The following is an 18455-nucleotide window of genomic DNA, read 5'->3' on the forward strand; positions in this document are numbered from 1 at the left end:
TTTGTCCATTTAAAAGTCCCATTTGTTCATAAACTCTAATTTTATAGCTTATATTTTGAGATATTAATTCGAAATGTTCTTTGCTCATCATGCCATCTATTTTGTGGAGTTCACCAGCCTACACCTACATAGCCTACACAGCAGTATGCTATCATCAACAAACTTCACAGTTTGGATGGTGTCAATTTCCCCCCTTCCCTTCAAATGTAATAATGGTCATTATGTCCAAATGCTTTGAGTAGATACACAGGACCACATGACAGGTCTCCAAAAAAATAGGGTCTTTTTCACTGAGTGCATTTGCAAACTATTCTGGCTTTTGCCTCTGGAGCAACATCCTTCTTCGTAGGTGGAGGGAGGTTGCACGAAGATGTGGTTTGATGAGCATACCCACTAACTCCTGGTGGGTGCCTCTCAGCGGGGCAACTCCAGAGGAAGAGTCTCCAACCCCTCCCAAAGAGGCTCCAGAATTGAGGTAAGAATAGAGGTGAGTTCAATTATATCTAGTCAGAACCTCGTAGCCTCACACACCAGCTCCAACTCCATCCCTCCAGAGAGGTCTTCCGGCGTCCCAGGTCCTGTAGCCAAAGAACAGACAGCCGATGTCCCTGCCTTCGTCCACTGCCCATCTCACCTGGTACCCAACCCAGAAGTGCTGAGCCTATGGGAAAGAGGACCAAACTTTCTTCTGCAGGCTGAGACGTTCGGGTGGTATTGGGAAAAGATTGGCCACTATGCATTCGCCAATGTGCCTCACATTCATGCCTGTCTCCAGAGGGCATCCCTGTTGACTCATATCTGGCACAGGGAACAAAGTATCCATGATTATTTCTTATCATAAGGGGTGTTTGGGGCTGCATTTTGTCTGGTCACTTACCTAGGAGCTGTTTGTAATGGGAGACCCTACCAGGGCTGTAAAGCCGTTGACAGTTTAGTTCATGGGGCACTTGAACTTTTCCACTACAATGAAGTGGCCACCTACAGACGGGGTTGCACATAGGAGTTTCAACAGTTTGCAGTTCATTCCAGGCTTTAGTCTTCCCAGGTTCTTGAACATTGTAATCTTTCATGTTAGGGTGACAGCTTACAGTCAGACCTTTGACTGTAAGCTGAGATGTTCAGCTGGACAATGATCAGACATCAAAAATAGTTTTAGGCTGGAGAATAGAGACTGATACTAAAGTCTTGACCTCATCATTGACTTTGTATCATCTAGACTTAAACTGGTAATTTACAGTGAAATGTTTAATGCAATTACAGAAATTGGAACCATTTTCTGTTGTACTACAGTCATCAGAAAGAGAGACCTGTAGTGTTTGACGGCATAATTGAAATAAAACAATGGTCACTTTTCTAATGTAGGGTTTAGGTTTTCTGGAGCACTTCTGTCTTCTCAACAGCTTTGACTTCCCAAGGAAATATATTTGGTTAAATTGTCATTATAGATTTTTCATTTGTTTCATATTTCATAAAAACTGGAGATTGTCAGGGTTTAGTTACACGTATAGAATGAGCTTTACATTTTTTTTTTCTTTTTATAATCCTACATTTAACCACTAACACTTCAGCTGACTTGTCTAAAATCTTCATAAATTTGGAGGATAATTTATCCAGTGAAATATTTCAAGTTCTCAGTCTTCTTTGTGTTCTTGTCTCTTCCATTTCAGAGCAACTGATACAAAAACAAATTGAGGTGCGTTCTCTCCACATGTCAGAGGTTGTCCGGTACTCTGTTGAGGAATGTCATATTTAAGCTGATTAGACCTTCCCTCGGGCAGACGAGGATTTGGCAGGTAACCCATCAATTCAATTAAAAAGTCCATTATGGAAACATAAAGCGGAGAGAGACTCAGACGTCCAGGGAGAATCTGACTGGGACAGACATCTCACTCGTCTTTGTTCAGAATGAGGCTGACCTCTCTTCACCGTCCTTAGCACTTTCCTTCAATTAATTTGTCTCTTTGAGCCGAGGAGAATCTTTTGACTCTAGTCTTTTATTTATTCACTCTGTGAGGAGATATTTCAAACCATCACATTCTAGCTTTTCTAATTATTTATCTACTTTTGTCCAGTTTTTTTCTGGTCTTCTCTCTTCAGAGGGACTGAGAGTTTCGATCAAAGTGGCACTCTAGAGTTCTTATTAGACTTTCTTTTCCTCTTCACCTCTTCCCCCCTTTCTCTCTTTTAACATGCCTTTTGCATAATATTTGGATTCCCTGCTGCAGGACTTGTCACAGTAGGCAGAGCACAGCAGCGTTCAGATAAAGCTACTGGTCCCACAAGCTCACGAACACAGCAGACACCACCTCCTGCTGCCTGTCTGGCTATGCGTTCAAATATCTCAGAGCATCAGATTACCGTGTTTGAACTGTGCTCCATGTGAAAAATCACTGCTCCCTTTATTTTATTTCCCTCTTTCCCTCTGTCTCCTCTCTCTTTTGCCCGGAGGCTGTTCTGGCTATTCAATCACCCCGACTGCTCTCAACACAAACACTCAGCTCTCCTTCAAGATGCACCCGAACACTATAAACGACAAAGTCACATTGGCTTGAGTCCCACACCGGTTGCTCTCAGCTGGAGAATAACCGAGATAAGGCTCCTCTCTTTTCATCAAGAGAGGAGGAGAGAGTTAAAAAGGGGAAGGACGGATCAAATGAAAAACAAGAGGAGAGAGAAATATAGAAATGGAAAGCTCAAGTGTGAGTTGACTTTGGTTGGTCTCAGAGGGAGGTTTGTACTGGGATGGATGGGGGGAGAGACAGTTAATACTGTCTGGCTGAGCTTTCGCTCATTGTTTTAGCAATCTCATTCTCAGTCTTCATGAACTCCAATAAGTGACGACCAGCAGGGGAAATAAGATGATGGAGCGGAACCAGAGCCACAGACAGTCACATCTGCCCCAGCGGCTTCCTCTCTGTCAGAGCCAAGCTGAATGCAGGGCTAAACTGTGACTGAGTTGGGTCTGTGACAGGACGCCAACTCATATATGTAGTAAGGTGTACACATACGTAGACTGTTAGGCACCAGGCTTTTTTAAGACCTAACCGAAGAGATCTAATGCTGTTAGTAACAGGATCATTTTAGATGGTAGGAAAAGGTATGATAGAAAACATGTTCTATAGAAATATCCATGTAGATGTGCTTGGTGTATTTGATAAGTTGAAGTTTATTTGTGACATTAGAAGACAGTTTTGTCTGCAAGTATACAACAAATCATGTTTTTAAAGGCAAAGATTTTGAACAGTGGATCTCGATCTTCCAGGTTCATCATTCCACATTACATTTCATAAATAAATTTGAGTTATTTAAATCAATACATTATTTATTATGAGTTGATTGCACTCATCAACACTAATGGTGATCAATCAAAATTGCCATGATGGTGAGCAGTCCTAAAACTGGAATAGGTCAGCCTAATTTAATGACAAGTGGGACACGCTTTAGTAATTAGCTTACGTCTCTATCAATGTTACTCTAATAGTCAAAGCTATTTTTAAGCTCATTTAATCAGTAATAATATTACTGAATCAATGACACTATAAAAATCTCAGTCCCCCATACTCTTCCTTTCCATAACAGTGAAAGACATTTAGTTGTATCCAGACTTTTTGCAGGTCACATTTACTGTTGCTAACATGAATCTGATAAGAAATGATTACATATTTCAGTGTGGCTCCAGTTCTGTTCAGAAACATAGCACTGAGTTTTTATCATGGTAAAATTTGACTGCATCTGTTTCACCTGTAGTTTCCACAGTCCAGATCACATGATGACAGACAGGGATCCACTACAGCTGCTTTCCCTCTGAACATCAGCTGAACGGGATCAGGCTTATATTATATGCAGAGATCCAAGGTTAGATTAATGAAACACTGTGTGTTAACTTTAACACATCTTTTGCTAGACATGCTAATGCTAATAGGCTGTGATTGTTTAAGCTGGTAGAAGATGATGCCTCTATGTTTTTGTCAGCAACAATAAACCAACACCAATGGAACAAGAGTTTAGTTTTGTGTACCAGAATGATTCAAAACGTGTTATAAATCTAGGACACACAGAGAGAGTTAGCTATTTATAATCACTGAAGAGTTTTTTAGGAAACAGTTTTATTTTATGTAGATTAATATTTCTTTATGGAGATTGCTTAACAATGCTCTTAAGCAATCTCTGTCGACATCATTTCCAACAGTGTGAGGATTACCAGAAGGTTAGCCTGGTAAGAACCAGACCCTTGTTCTACGCTTTGCCTCCTTCAGGGGGTCTGAACCTGGGCTGTTGACAAATGATTGCTTGCAGAAAGCAATCATTTGTCAACTCTGATGAGGTTTTAAATTTTACCCAATCGCTAACATTTTCCTGTGACGTATGTTATGTGCCAGTTCAATGCTAGAGCACAACCATCCTCCACTGCCATGACAGAAGTGCCATTTGGAAGCATGGCCACCATGGGCTGAACGGGTTGGTTCACTTCTTCTGCTGCCATTGCTAAAACTGCAGACAGACTACAGCTCTAAAACAGAGCAGAAAATTCAACATCGTTCACAACTTCTCCTTCTGCTCACTGTTGGACTCAGTTGTAATTCTACCAGAGAAATCCAGCTCAATGGGAGAAAGGCCAGACAGAGAACTGAAGGGAGATGAGAATCAAGCTGAATAGTATAAGAAGGTGATGGCCAGGCTAGCAAAAAGTGTAATACATATGGACATTTCACCCTCAGATTGAGTGGGTGTAACGTTAATATTTACAACTTATTCTATTAAATAAGCAAAGACTTGCTTCTTTTTACATATTTCATAGTGCACTAATGTCAGATTTCCACAGAGAGAAGTAGACATAGACATGTGCATAAAAATTAGATTTTGCCCATGGACTCTCCAGCAGTTACTGCCAAGAAAGAAAAAGAAAAAGCTATTTTCTAAGACTGAACACATTAAAAATTGACTCTCATTCCAACAGGCCAGATCAATGAAATCCAGAGTAGCACCCACAAGGAAGTTGTAATACTTGAGGTTTGATTGTAAGTGCTTTGCTGGCGGGCGACGAATGGCAGCCCACTGAGGCCAATGAAAATCAAATGTGGTGTTAGGAATTCAGCTTGTAACTGAACTCAAGCTATTTCCAACCAGCCCAAACCCCCTGCCTGCTCCACTCCTCGCCAGCCCTGCAGGAGCTCTCTTCACCTGTCCTCTTACTGGTCACCAAGCTGCACTCATACTTTCATCTGTTTCAGTCACAGCGGGGCAGACGGATGCTGTTCGAAAGTTGACAGAAAGGAACAAACGTGACTGGACAAACCAGTCATCTTACCCCCCTCAATACCACCCAAACTCACTTACCTCTTCCTATCCGGCTGTCGCTCTTCCACTTTTTATCTCCTTCAACTTCTTATCCGGTCCCTTCCTTTCTTGAAGCCTCTCTCCCCACCAGGCTCTCTCTTACACCGTATCATTGAATTACTTGGCTACAGACTGCGGTGCAGAGAGCTTGAGGACTCATCTGGTACTGCGCTAGGCTAAGACCGGCTTCTGAAAAAAGCCTGTATTGTACTTTGGTGTGGAAGGTTTTCCAACAAATATCAGATGAACAAATAGAAAAGCTAAACAGCTGAAAGATAAAAGCTTGACGGGGTTGAAATAATGAAGATTCACTCGAAGCAGAGAGAGGGAGACTAAACTGACCTGCGGTATTAAAAGATCCAATCAAAATCCAAATCCAACATAATTTTATTGATATGAGCAGAAGGGTGAAATTCGTCTGATAGGGTTAGATATTCTCATGTAAACTTTGGTCAATGCCAATATTATTAGTCATTACATGGCCAGTGGGTTAGTTTAAATTTATGAAGTGCTCTTTTATAGCATAATCAAGAAAAGGCTTACAGCTGATCACTGATGTGTGGATTACAAGTACCTTAAATAAAATGATAAAAACAAAAAATAAGTTTTAAACAATTTTCTTATTGAAATAATATGAATTAATAGTTATTCTAAACCACTTTACTGTCAACTTTTCAAGTATGAAATCATATGAAGAACATCTGTATAGAATATCTTAGAACTTCTCTGCATCTCTCTTCTGGAGGTAAGGGGACATTTGATGAAAACAATGAAAACCTTAAAAATCTGAACTAACCCCTTAATTTAGACAAAAAAAAAAACCTGTTATAATGCAAATTACTCAACACAATAGCTGTGAAAAAGTAATGTTCAGAAGTAACAGACGCAACAGTTTACTTGATTCTACATCCTGTCTCACAGCTCTCTATGCTGTGATTCACCCAGGTGGACCTATAAACTGGGTACAAGGTGTTTATTAATTTATCCAGGACTGGGTTGGACTGCTGAGTAGTTTGATCTATTTGCACTCTCTCTATCAAACATTCATGCAACACGCTTAAAGTGAAGGGCTGACTCAAATTAACTTTTAATTTAAATTTGGAGTTGAGAGAAGGACAGTGTGGAATCCAAACAAGGAGGAAGTTTGAGTCTTGACTATGTTTGAACTCTGCTTCTGTAGTCCCAAATGTTCACATGAATATTAAACAGATGCTGGGACTTGGTGGGTTTTTTTCGGTGCAGAAGATCTTTTGATTTTCACTTTCTCTGGTTGATTGAAATATTAGTTTCCTGTTTACACCACATTTCTGAGAGTTTGTTTCCTCATTAAGATGCTTAATGTAGACCAGAAGATTTTACACTTTACAACTATTTTAAAATATGACTAATATGTCCTTTCTACTTTGTGTATTCCCGTTTAAAGTACTGGAAAACTTGACCTAATGTTGCATCAAAAGTTCCTTTGTAACTAACAATACAATCCTAAATAATCTGCCATCCAGAAAAAAAGACTCAGCTGTTTTAGTTTAGTTTAATGGTGTTACCAAAGACATAGCATAAAGAATACTGGGTCTTAATTGATAAGTTAAGAATACTTGCACAACAAAACAAAAGTTCACTTTGGATTCTGTACTGGCCACAGTTATTGCCCCCCGGTACAGATGTGTTGGAAACATTAAAAATGTCACTGCTTAATGCAGTAGCATAGTTTCACATAAAAATAATGAGCAAAACCAAACTTTTAATTGGAAAACTTTTTGCACTTAGGATGCTGACCCACTGTTTATTATCTTACCACTTCTGTTAACGCGTCTGAACACATCTCAAGGCTCACCTGTGGTTAAATATGAAGAAACAAAGCACCGTTAGTGGAACATCATGTTCTATCTGTGACTTAATGACTTAATGTTACAGGGCTGGGGGTCCTGGGTTTGGGTCCCTTCATTCATTGGTAGCCCCATATGAGTATGAACGGATGCATGGTAGGTTTAATAATGTGTCTCTTGGGCCTTAGCGTCATGCTGTTCCCCAAAAAAGTATGATAACATCATAATCCTCAAATATGAGTATTGTTGGGTGTGCTGTGGTGGCGCAGGGGTTAAGCACAACCTACATATGGAGGCCTTAGTCCTCGATGCAGCTGTCGCAGGTTTGATTCCCGGCCTTGGTGACCTTTACTGCATGCCATTGTTAAAATCCCAATCATGTTCATCAATATCCTAAACTATTAATACAACCCACCTGATAATCAACCTTTGAGTTTTATATAAAGTCCAATATTTGCAAAACATGCATTTATTAAAAAATAAATAAAAAAACGAGACAAGAGAATCTTTTTGGGCCACCCCAAAAAATTGGCACCCTGGGCTATTGCCATTGTAAATTGTTCCAGGTTATTTGAGGTGCAGCCATTTTAAACAACCTGGATTACAGAATCCATTGCCTTTTCTCTATTGTTTTCTTCTTTGCATAAATGTTGGTCAGTGTGTCAGATTTAGGCTCCAACCATTTCATGAACAGAGGTGAGTGAATCTTTCTCGGTGCAGACAGAGTCTGTGCATAGCATAGCATGAGATTTGGTCATGTTATCAGGGCCTATTTTGAGAAGCAGTTGCATCTGTTCTGTAGCAAACATGGCATCTCAGACTAGTACAGCTTATACCATTAAATCTGGAATGAGTGTGATGGAGTAATTTCCTCTAATTAAAATTCACAAGGTTGGAGCTGTCATTGGGAGGGATGTTTGACTATTCCTGTCTCCATTCTGAATGATCCCAAGAAACAGTAAGTTAGGACACAGAAGGGCTGTATGTATGTGCTGATTATAATAGTTCCAGTCCGAGTCCATCTCTGTTACCAGAGGAGTTCAGTTGATGTTGTATCTCTGCTTCATGAATTTAACACAGGTTCACCTTACTGTACGACTCCTTCTCCAAGAAAGCAGAATTCCCTCTCCTTCCATTTTTCATGTTCTATCCAACTTCATTAGATTCATAGTCAGTCACTGTCGATTCCTTCTCTGTGACTGCTGTACATGTACAAGCTTTCATCGCGCGCATAGAGAAAGCACATGATGGTCCCAGAACAAAGACATACCTGAAATCGTATTTTCCTTTGACTGAGGTGGTCCTGATTGACGTGATTTTTTTTATTTTTTATCCATCAGCGCCACTGCACAGTTCTAACATCATGAAGGTTTCGTCGTAAAAGGCAGCTGCATGTAGCTGAGGGCAGCAGAGAGGCTGGTAAGTAACTTCCTCTGCATACAGACATGATTTGGTTTGCTCTGATAAGGTCAAAGCATTCAGACTGTTTTTATGTCTCTGTGATTGCAAAGCAAACACTTCAGACTCTCATCCAATGGGGACTAACACACTGTTTTCTGAAAAACAGGTGGTGGAATAAAGTAAATGATGGATGCAGATGTCAGAGTCTGTGAAGCAAAATAATAGTTTTGTTTTTGTACCATCTGAAGGAATATGAATGTTCCCTCTCTGATGGATTTTATCATTTATTGTGCTTTCCATAAGTGCAGATTCTTCTTGAACTTTTTCATACGTTTTATTGGAATTTTATTAATAGACCAACACTAGGCAGCTGATAATTGGGAAGTGGATAAAGGTATATTTAAATGTACGTACCAGTTTTACAAATCTGTGCATTTGTAGTCAGTACCCTTTGCTCAAATACCCCAAAATTTAATTAATTTCAACAATCAGTTGCTGCTGTTCTGTTTCTGACCTTAGAGGTTGGCTAAGAACCAGCATCATGAAGACCAAGGAACACAGCAGACAGGTCAGGAAGAAAGTTGTGGAGAATTTAAAGCATAGTTAGGTCATACACAATATCCAAACCTTTGAATCTCTTATAGGACCCTGTTTATTCCGTCATGTGACAATGAAAACCAAGTAAAACCTGGCTGTCCACCCAAATTGATCTATGTAGAGGACATTTAAGAGATTGACAGGTCAGTTGAAACAAAAACTATGCTAAAGAATATTAGCCTGGTAAAAACTAGCCTCTTGTTCTACACTTTGCTTCGTCCAGAGGATCTGGACCCTCGGCTGTTGAGAAACGAGTGATTGCTGGAGACGTGGACTCTGTTCAAGTTTGAAACAATTGGATCAGATTTTGCCCAATCACTAAAGTTTGGCCGTGATGTATGTGAAGTTTGCTTGAAATGCTGCAAACAATCATGCCCCTCTGCGAAGAGAAAAGTGATGAGCCAAATGAACATCTTCGCTAGAAATTAAATGTCTTAAACATTCCTCTTACTGCGACTAACCGAATACCTGTGGCTGACACAGACTGAATGACTTCATTCGCTTCCTCTGTCCAACATTTAGGTCCAACAGTCCAACATTTAGGTTAACATTAATTGGTCTTAATTGGTCTCCAGTAATGAATGTGGATATGAATTGTTAGTTCTATGTTCCTCTCTGTTGATTGATTAGTGGTCTGTATGGGATGGATTCTGTCCCCTAAAAGATTCAACAGGGATAATCAGTCAGGGACACTGGATGGATGACACTTCTTGAACTTGCTAAGAGTCTACTAGCCCAATATCAGGAGTGCATTGCTCCATTAGAGGTTTCATGTGTGCACTGGAGTCTGTATGACTTTGATCCTGTTATAGAACATAGACAATAAATTTGAGATTACACACAATGCCAAACAACACTTCAAATGCATAATTGAAAACTCAAAATCAAGATGATCTTCACGCTGATAACAGGAGTATTTAAACTTCCGACCTTGACTCTTTATGCAGTGAAGCTTTGCATCATTTATCTAGCGATGCTGTGAGCAAAGTTCCAACAGTTACAGCCTGCAGATCAGCACAGACCGAAGGAGAATGTTGTTAGACATGCCTTCATTGCACCAGACAAGGTCAGAGCACCAAGGGTCTGTATATGTCGCATTGATTATCAGACACTCAGTGTAAGAGCAAGCAAACCAGCCTAACAGAGTCATGGACTGCAAACTACACAAATAGAGACAGACAGCAGAGACACTGCTTGGTACTTAGCAGACAGGTGTGGCTGTCAAATACTGTGGCTAAAGACAGTAAATCTGATGGACATGATGCCAGCAAGGCACAGTAAATATGGAGGAGGCATTTCTTCCTTACCTTGCAGTCGCTTCAAACAAGGAGGTCGACAGACTGTATTGGATGGTTTGAGTGAATTCAAAAGCATTCAAAAAAGCATAAAAAAGGTAAACTACAGATGGATGTTTGTGAAAAGATTTGGAATTTTTTCAGATGTTTTCATGGAACTAGACTGAAAAAAATGTAAATTGTTTTTTTTGTTTGTTTTTTTTTTTTTGCTGTGAAAAATTGTTTTTTGACCTTGTTTGAATAACCTATTGAGCCTTTTATTTTTTTCTCTTAAATAATGTGACAGCAATGGAAAGTCACATTTCTCCTCAGGAACTCAGTCGTTGTATAAAATAAAAACCTTCATTGCAGCATTTATATCTGAAGGAATGACAGAACTTGGTAAAGTCAAAACTGAAGAAGTCTCCACCTCATCTAGCTCACCTGTCAGACCTTGTCTATCAAAGGCAGTTTCACAGTTGTTAAGTCTATACTGCATATATATTTAAAAATATAACTTACTTACAATACTCAAAGTGGAACTTGATAATTCTAACCTGAACATAGATCATTAAAACACTGTTTCATACCTATAAAATTAATAATCTTTTTGATAAATCAAGAGCAAACAACATTTTCAATACTTTTGCAGTATTAGGACCCTCTTATGATGATATAATCATTGAACACAGGACATAAACTGGTGAAAACCTGGATATCATTACTTCACACTTACTGCAGAATAAGTAACTGCTCAGGTCAGACACACCATTGCTGTATTTGTGAAAAAAAAAAAAGCTTTACATGAAGAGTATCATCTTGTCTCATAAGCTGGATGTGTTGTTGCAAGCCTGCATAAGCGTAAACGATCCTCGTTATTTTATTTTGCACTTTGCAAACCTTCAAAAATTGTGCAAGTAATAATGCAGAATATACATATAAAGAAGAAATTCTATCATTTTTCCTGGAGACTTCCTTTCTTTACCTTAAATCAGGGTTCACCGCTTACATAAGGGATTGCTGTAAAAATATAACATCAGTATCAATTTATTATTGTCCCCATCTGGGAATTTACAGGTCATGACTGTGTCATGTGCTTATTAGCATTTTGAGCACATATAAAAAAAAACTAAACCCACACTACAATTTGAAGTATTGCCTAAAAATAATGGTGCCTCAGCTCCAAAACACAGGATATGCATATGTATAAAGAGTTTCTGTGTGACATGCGGCATGCGTGTGGAAGGACACTGACTCATTGCTGTGCTGCTCTCTTTAGCCTGGAGCCAAATAGTTTGTGCTGGCAGCATCAAGTATACCAAAACAGAGTGAAAATCAAACAAACATATAAAGGCAGTGATGCATATGGTGCAGTGTTACTGCTTAGTCAGGTCAAACCCATGACAGAGACAGACAGTAGGTGAAGAAGAAGCTGACTGTCTTGCTACCTGTCTTCATGCCGGATTGTTGTGCAGCAGAGATTTTAGCTCTGGTGCTCAGAACACAGAAACTTACTGAATCTGAAAAAAAAGGCTGGAAAAGGAAGACAAACAACATACTCAACAGCAGTGCATTTAATTATTCATTGTGCGGCACCATACACTGATGATGTTTTACACACAAAGTCCATTAGGCTGAGCCGTCTCAACATGCATTTAAAAGGAATCTTAATTTATATTTAGTTGACAGAAACACAAATATGTTTTTTCCCTCCTTTCCTGGAGGTGGGACTCAGAAGGGCAATGCAGTTTGGACTGGAGAGTTATCCTATCGCAGTGTTCATAAATAGTTGAACATGTTGACATATCTCTATATTGTCCAATGAAAAAACATAAAACTGACGTTGACCGACCTCTTATATATGAATACATAATATAAAGCCATGAAGTCATGGCTGTACAGTGGGAAGTATATCGCATTTGTGATGAAAAAACTGTCTGCAGCAGCTGTAATTTATTGTATCTATACAAGTCTAAAGTACCAGGTTTCCCAGAGTTCATTAAGGGGGGCTTGACATGAGGAAAAAACATAAACCAGAATAAGTAACTGCAAACATTTAGCTAACTAAGCTATTTTTCCTCCTAATAATGTTGTAGGAAAATTAGATATAAAAAAAAACAAAAAAAAACAAAAAAAAAAACTAAGAGGCTTGGTCTTCTTTGAGAGACAGCTTCTTCAGACTGGATGGAGAACACGTCGTTACCTTCCTAAAATGATGGTCTTTTTTCTTTTTTCTTTTTTTGCTTAAAAAATCTTTTGGCAAAAAAGAGGGGGGGATTTTTTTTTTTTTTTTGCCAAAATTACTTTGGGCAAAAATGTCTGATTTAATATTCCATTATTTCAGGAAGGTGATGAAATGTGAACAGCAATTTTCTTTTCCTGCCATAGATAGAAATTGGTCCATTTCAAGACGTTTGGATCTAAACCATTGGCTGCAGCTCTGACTGCAGGGTTTTGGTTGCTGCTCTGCTGGAAGGTGAAGTTCTGTTCCAGTCTCAGGTCTTTTGCAGCCTCTAACAGGTTTTCTTCCAGGTTTGCGGTGTGTTTAGCTCCATCCATTTTCCAGCTTTCCTCTCTCTGGTGAAGAAAAACATCCCCACAGCAGTTTCATTTTCATTTTATCTAACTAGAGCACCTTTCTCCACATTTGCTGTGTCTCCTGGATTATGGCAAACTACAAACAGGACTTTTTATGACTTTCTTCTTGGCACTCATTCATAAAGTCCAGATTTATGGAGTCCATGACTGAGTTGTTCTGTAGACAGATTCTCCAGCTGGGCTATTGGATCTCTCCTCCAAAGATGCTAAAAACTCAAATTTAGCAGCCTTTATCTGGGATAAACTTTTAAATTATATCTTTTTTCCTTGTATTTATACGTATATATATATATATATATATATATATATATATATATATATATATATATATATATATATAACATCTTATTAAATGGGGAATGTTAGCTAACAACTCAATGTATTTTACACAGGTATGAGCTCTTTTCTTGTTTTTATTTTAATAATGTATAATTAACAATGAAATGCAGGAGCAGTAATTTTCATAATAACAAGACGACTCTGAAAAACATGACTTAAACTTTTAAGTCATGTTTAACTTAAAATTTCAGTAAGAGACCAAAAACTATAACAACTTGTATAGTAGAAAAGCTTGTGTCTGCTGTCATACATGCCTGAAAAACCCTTATTTGTTTTTCTCTGTTAGTCATTGCATAACTTTTTTTTTTGTTAAACTGATGAACGATGTGTTCTGATGTGTGCGGTGTGTCCAAACCGTTCTGAAGCTGCATCCTGACAATAATAACAGCTGTTTCTATACATTAGTTTCAAAGCAAAGGTGAAAAGACAGGCTAAAGACTAAGAAATCATGTCAAATAACAGAATGTATTTGCAATCTGTGAAATCTGCAAACAGCATGAGCATAGAGTCCACACACATACACACACACACACACACACACACACACACACACACACGCGCGCACACACACACACACACACACACACACACACACACACACACACACAAACAGGCCTAATGAAGTGAGCTGCAGGCTATGAAAGGCAGAGTGTGGTTGGATAGTTGAGCGTGAGTCCAGACAGCGAGAGTTGCAGAGTTCAGAAAACCCCATCTCTGCTCTTTCTCTGCAGCCTTCGCTCCAGCAAACTGACACCACAACCTCCATGCATTTTTCATGACCTGTGTTGGCTGATGAGCTCTCTCAGCCTCCCTCCCTCCCTCTCCTCGATTCTCTTCGCACAAACAGAATCTCGCACGCCCCGCCACACATTCTTTCACTCTCAAACTGAGCTATCTCCTGAAAGCCTCAAAAACCATCAGTCTCACCAATTCGCTCCCTAATTCAGAATGGCGTTTCATTCAGAGCGACAGCGAGGGCAGAAAAGATACTGAAGTAGATGAAAGAGAAGAGAAAATGAGAGTGAATGAAGCTAAAAAGGAGCTCGGCAAAGCATGACATTCTGCATTTAGTTTATTGATAATAGCTGCTACGACGCTATTTTCCCAAACAGTAGCATTATGCATGTAAAGGGATTGTGGGATAAGAGACACTATCCTGTTAGACCTGATTGTAAAATATTTTCATCTGTTACATTTGGCCCCATGTAGGATATCTAAGAACTTAAAATTTTGATTTTTCTATGAAAGAGTAGCATAATAATCAAAGCGGAAGTAAAGTGATATGAGGGTCTGTCAACAGGGTGTCTCTATATCCTTAAAAAGTCTTAGATTCATATTAAGATAAATTCATGGCCTTAAATATGCAAACTTTTATTGTGGCAAGATTATTTAATCTCATACATTCTATGTAGTGTTTTTCTCCATTAACTTTTCTGTCAGGCAAACATGTAAGTCACATGCAAACATCTTTGTGTTGTGACTCGAGCCGGTTGAGACTATTGTTAACTAGCTGCTAATATGCTAGCTAGCTTGTCAGACCCTATTAGTTATGCCATAGCTTGCTAGGGTATAACTAATCTACCCTAACAATGTAGGGTATATTAGATAGTAGGGTATATTACCCTATTATAGGGTGACTAGCTAACTAGCTACGTTAGGGTATGATAGGGTATGTTAGCCTTCACATATGAATTTGAATGGCACCAGAGCTCATGTCCACCAAACCAAGATGTAGGTTTTTAGGCAGACCAGATTTCACATTCACACCTCCATAAACAAACTGGACTGTTTTGACAAACAGACTGCACTTCAGTTAAAGCAGAAAAGAAGAATGCACAGGTTTTTGTCTCTAGATGTGCCAAGCTGTCAGAGAAATATCCTAAACTCACCTGCAACAAAATGTAGATGTTCTATGAAGCTTTGAACGGAAATGAACACCACATTTTTGAGATGTTTTATTTGTGAAAACATTTGACAAGCATATTTAATTTTCCTCCACTACATGCATGCAGGTAAGTGTCAGTGTTGGTTCATCGCATAAAACCCCTCTGCAATACATTGATACTTTAGCATGACACTGTAAAACGGTTTAAAAGTAAATGCTGGAGCAAAAACTATTTCTCAATTCTTCAAAACGTCTGAATCAAATCACACAAACAGGATGCTAATAACAAGCAGACATGGATTCTACTCCTGATTACATCAATTATCATTCCTACGCCTGAAGTGATTGTAATCAACAGCATTGGTCATCAAGGACAAACAGAGTGACTTCAGTAGCAACATGTTAAGGTCAGAATTAGAGACAGGATAATTAGTTTGCTATGCAGAGAGTATTTACCATTTGACCCACAATGCACTGCTGCATCCACATTAACATGGACGTTATTGGTTACTTCTTCTGCTTATCTGCACGAATGAGCTCACTCCTAATAGAGAACCACAGTTCAAAAATTTGCATCCATATCATTCAATATGCAGAACAGCTTCCAAAAATATATTTTGGGTAGTTTGATTAAATAATCCAAACTAACCCTTTAGTACTGAACATATAAAACATTTTTTCAATATTTATTTAAAATGGATGAACTGAACTGTCAGCTTGAATCAATTCTCTCAACCATATTTTACTGTTAAAAAGAACTTTCCAATCCTTCATCTATGTTGACTATTAGTTATAATTATGGAGCTTGTCTGTGTTGTTAATCCCATGAAAATCTGCCATGTCAGCAATTTGCAAAGTAAAAATTTCCTTGCATGTTACTGACTACAGATTGCTGAACTTTGAGGTATAGTGATAATCCAATGTGAACTGTGAACATTCATCTCTTTGATTTGGACAGAAATGGGTGGAATCCAAAACGTAATTTGGTGGTTTGTTGTTTTATTGGCTGTGTTTTTATTTGCTTTTGGCTCAGAATGGAGTGCATTAAAACCCCTTTGAGGGCAGGCCAGCAAAACCCTATAGACCCATAACATACGGTACCAAAACGAAAAGGCTGAAGAGAAGTAATAAAATCAGATGCAAATGTTGACTAAAGTCATGCATTTCACTCTTCGATAGGCATAATTTTTTTCTGCTTGTATCTGTGGTGAAGCTGCCAGCAGCACAGCACTGAGCTGTAGCTTGAAAAGAAGTCTTCAACTCACACCATTCCTCTAGTAGACACGGAAGAGAACGTTAACGTTGTCTCCAGGAGATGTCTGAGAATAAAAACCAGATGGGCAATAATTTATTTATTACATGGACTAGCCCAGATAACTCCTATCCTGTGCAAATAAGGATAAACTCAACATCCATTTCAAACATGAAGAAACAAATAGAAGTTAAGAAAATGACTCTCTAGACTCCTCTTCTAAACTTTAATCTTTATCAGCTCATTCTGAGCACATCCTGTGTTCTTCCTCTTCATATGTCCAGCCCCACTACTCTCCCCGCTCTCGCCTGATCAAGGGTCAGCTTGCAGTGTCTCCATTAGTCACGTCTCATTTCTTCTCTGCCACCCTGCTGTGATTCAGGGTCAGGGACTGCCCAGCAGCCATTTCCCCTCCTCGGTGGAGCCTGGGTGTTCTGGCTGACCCAGCCTCTTATCTCGGTTAAAGCAGACACTCGCTGGTGGTGGTCCTCTCATCGCCTATCAGCCTCTCCACTCTACCTGCTGCGAACAGCTCACACACATACACACACACACGCAGGTGAGCTTATCTACCCACACACACACACACACACACACACACACACACACACACACACACACACACATGCATATTTCTGTGTGGAGAAAAACTTTTTTCCTGCATAGGATGTAAAAGTGAAACCTGGATTCTAGTTGCTGTAATTTCTGTTCACTTTAGCTAATCACAAATACCTCCGTAAAAACACAGACACACACACAGTTGGTACAGGTTTCAGTGACTGAGAGGGTCAAGTAACAGAACGCTCACTGCAGAACGCGATACGTGAGGCTCCACAGACCCAGATGGCTGGGTTTTTTGTGCTCACTTCAGCTTGTGTTATCAATTAAACTGCATTGTTCCTGCTTGTTAAAGCTGCATGTGAGAGTTCACTGAGGACACAGCAAATCCATACTGTGGCACATGCCCCAGTAAAAAATGGTTAGGTGACACACGTACTACAGGCAATGAATTTTGCTGTCAGACTTTTCTTTACCCTCAGAAGAAAAGCTAAAGCTTTTTGCCACTGGTCAGCAGTTTGCTCTTGACATAAGCTCATTATTCTAGGATTCAAAGTTGTCTGACTATCAGCTTTTTCCTCTTTGTTCTTTTCATTCCAAGAATGGTTTGAAAAAAAATGTGAACCACAGACTCTTTGACAACAGCAGATTACTAGTGATGAGACAGAATTAAAAGCAATTATCTACTTAATTAGTGCTTTTGTAGTTATTAATCACAATTAATCACATTTTCATCAAATAGCAGTATTTGGCACAATAAGCTTTTATGACTCTAATAAATTATGGGTAGTGACTTAATCAATAAATAGACACATAGTGAATAAGGATGCAATTTCTAGCTTTAGCACCAGAAACCACTGAAGGAAATGACATGGAAACCTTTGAAGAAGACATGAGCTGTGTTTCTATTACAAATGTGCTCAAATCTTTGTTTATATTCTACTAGTAATGGAAAACAATTGCCATTTTTCTGTCACCAAACAACCTAAAATGGAGTCACGAACAATTTTAAATTTACTTGGAGCTTATCATTTTCTCACTTAACATAAGAAGTGTGTGATCTTGAGCTACCTTGTTACCTTCCCTTTATATTGCATCAGCTATTTTTGCGGCTAAGCGTTTTTATCTTTCTTACTTTGTATCCTGTAACTTTTACTTATACTGTTTTTATATTTTATATAAAAAAATAATTTTGAAAGAAGAAGAAGAAATAAAACCCCAGTCTATTGCTTACAGAGCTTGCAGCCTATGGGGCAGAACCAAGCTAAAACCATAAACACATCTTACGCCAACGCCAAGTGCTTTTAGGTTTGACTATTTTAATCAATAGCTCAACCTTGGTTAATTTTAACCTTTCAAACTCTAATCTTGAATGTAATAGTGGCTTC

Source organism: Poecilia latipinna, unplaced genomic scaffold, assembly GCF_001443285.1.
Source record: "Poecilia latipinna isolate Pla-1442-1.1 unplaced genomic scaffold, P_latipinna-1.0 Scaffold1179, whole genome shotgun sequence".
In the NCBI taxonomy this organism is placed as follows: Eukaryota; Metazoa; Chordata; class Actinopteri; order Cyprinodontiformes; family Poeciliidae; genus Poecilia; species Poecilia latipinna.